The sequence below is a fragment of the Dipteris shenzhenensis genome, unplaced genomic scaffold (genome assembly GCF_047967505.1).
Source record: "Dipteris shenzhenensis isolate YYH24624 ecotype China unplaced genomic scaffold, Dip_SZ_1.0 scaf0105, whole genome shotgun sequence".
NCBI classification, from domain to species: domain Eukaryota; kingdom Viridiplantae; phylum Streptophyta; class Polypodiopsida; order Gleicheniales; family Dipteridaceae; genus Dipteris; species Dipteris shenzhenensis.
In genome coordinates this window covers 36063-38775 of record NW_028239411.1, presented here as the reverse complement: position 1 = coordinate 38775, position 2713 = coordinate 36063, and the positions used below count along the sequence as shown (strand labels likewise).

At 49.2% G+C, this 2713-nt stretch overlaps 1 non-coding gene across 1 annotated transcript; it reads right to left on the bottom strand.

The window, feature by feature from the left end:
* Nucleotides 1–655: 655 nt before the first annotated feature.
* TRNAS-GGA (transfer RNA serine (anticodon GGA)) lies at nt 656–739 on the bottom strand. The gene has a single exon. It is a non-coding gene; the product is annotated as a tRNA-Ser (tRNA).
* Between the last annotated feature and the right edge of the window lie 1974 nt (nt 740–2713).

The window sequence follows — 2713 nt, the reverse complement described above, 5'->3', positions numbered from 1 at the left end:
TCCATGAAGGGGAGTGAGAGCCAACGCTCCCGGATTCCCGAGAATGAGAACAGAGACGAGAGGGGCTTTATGCCGGCTGGCTTTATGCCTCCTCGCCGGAGTGAGAGCCAACTTCAACTATTGGGTGGGTGCGGCTAGCCGGCCAGCCGAAGAAAAGCCGCATCCACTAGAATAAATACGCAATTCTTACGCAATTCCTTACGAAATTCTTCCCAGCACTACATTCTTATGGTTGGTAGCATAATTACCGTCTCTTGCCAAAGAGGCGGCTTCCAAGAACTCGTTCGGGAGTCTTCTCTCGAAGACACCCTAGATCTTTCACTCAGTGAGAAGGAGGATCTTCTCCGCTTGGAGCTTCGTAATCTGATCGTACGCTCTATACATCACACCGTAGCGGAACTCAGCACGAGGCTGAGGCCGCTCCCAGGTGCGAGGTACGGAAGGTACGGAGACAAGAAGGTCCAATGGCGACGCACCCTCGATCAACCCTTTACAAACACGTCCTATCGGAGTAAGTAACCCTAACGGGTAAGGTAGCCCGACTTTTCTTTTATGCGAAGCTACTATGCGAAGCAACCGGACATTTGATTTCGATTTGGAACTCATAACCGAACTGTCTCATGCTGTTTCAATAAGCAGCCAGCTCTTGACTCGACGGAGGAGGTGGGATTCGAACCCACGATGCTACGCGCATACACGATTTCCAATCGTGCTCCTTCGGCCACTCGGACACTCCTCCTCACTTGCCAGAGAATGCCGGCCGGCAGCGTGGTCTCATCAAGAAAGCCGTATTTGACCACTTCAACGCCAAAGGCAAAAACACGCTAGCCCGAAACGGGATTGCTGTCCATGAGACGAACAACTAGATTTGGATAAGTTTGGACATTCGTTTAGTACGAACTAGATGAAACAGCGTTGGGCTAGATTGCGGACAGAGTAAGTGTGGCGAGAGAGTTGATTACCTTTGACATGCTGCTGTTCGAGTCTCTTTCATGGCGACGCCTTGCCATTGTTTCCCTCTCGATCGTGGTGGCCTAAATTCGCGAGTCTCCCGCGATTGATTGATTTCTTTCATTTTGCGAGTTGATTGAATTCTTTATTTCCCAATTTTCGAATTGATTGAATTATTCATCAACAAGGACCCCGTTTTTCTCCGTGCCTCGAAGTTTCCTCCGCTTCTTTTTCCGCGCTCGCTTCGCGAGCTGGCCTTCATTCATCACCTCATTGTTCGTTGCTAGCGGGCGAGTTGTTCCTGAGGAAAACGGGAAATTTCAAGATTTTTCTTTCTCTTTTGTGGATGTCCGAATTACTTACCGGGTATGCAGAATTCTCTCCAACTTTCTTTGGCGAAAGCTTCCTCCTTAGGCGGGAGAGGTGAGTCGTCTTTGGTAGGTGGGAGAAATCGCGATCTCTACGATTGATTTTAGCGGGAGCCTACGCCACGGCTATGATGCAGTAGTTACCTCGGCTTGATTTAGGGAAGGCGTTTACAACCTTTGATACTAATGACTTTCAAGCTCCCGACGTTGTCGGGCACTTTTGGGAAAGTGGAGTTCGAGTTTACCGATTCTTCAGTGAAATACCCCGGAAGGCCCGTGGGAAAGTCAAGTAAGGGTTAGTCTTTTCTTCGAGTGTCGCTTCCTTTCCTTTCTCAGAAACACATATAGAATCCGGTAAAAACCGACAATCTATTTTGTACCTATACATTTGTGGAAAGTGCAAACGGGAATTGGTGGAAATGAAATACCTATTTCGACCCGATATTCCTAGCGGAAATACGCCCGACCTGATATTATTAAAAACTCTTTCGAGAGCGTAGAATGGCGAAGACCAGAAACTGCTTAAGGATCACTACTAACATCCTTTGTGACATCATGATAACCTCGCCGCCCCGCCGCCCAATTTCCCCAGATATCATCGACATGTAATGGCCATGTTTGACTTGTAGGACGAGGGGGACTTGAGGAACGGGCACCAAATCATGAGAAATGAGATGGGCCGTATTCTCACCTGAGATACCATGCATCGAGCCACAACGGCCTGGATAATACTTTGGGGATCCCATGCATCGAAGGACACATCAGCGTTTTCGCCTAACCATGGATCCCAAGTATCAGGGAAGTCCTTGAGTCGGAGAAAAAAAAGGCGGATGCCAAGCGTTACAAGGTCGACGCGGTTACGGACACCACGATACGGGGGTGGGTGCCAAAGGTTGGGTTACCGGTGCCTTACTTCGGTCGGAAAGAAGCTCCCTCCTTTTCAACGAGCTCGCATCGCTTTCTTCGCTCTGACCCTTTGAAGTGCATGGCCCGAAGCCTGAGCGTCGGTTTTGAAAATGCAGCTGAGTCTAGCACTTGGATGAAAAACCTCGAAGACCTGCGGGCGAAGCCTCGTTCTTCGAACCTTTGAAAAAAAAAAATAGGCTAGGGACGGAGTCGAACCGTCATTCCAGGATTTGCAGTCCAATACATTGCCATTATGTTACCTAGCCAGCAGAACGCTCCCCTCGTTTCCAGAAAATGAACGGAACTTCTTATTTATGAAGCATCTAGAATAGTGAATTCTCGGGCACTCGACCGATTCCAAATGAGGGTTGGCGAAGAATGAGCCGGGCGAATTAACCCACTCCGTGGGCTCTGGGTAACCGGCGACTAATTCTTGAACGCTATGCGTTCACGATGAAAGGCAGGCGCGAAGCGCGGGTAAAGACTGC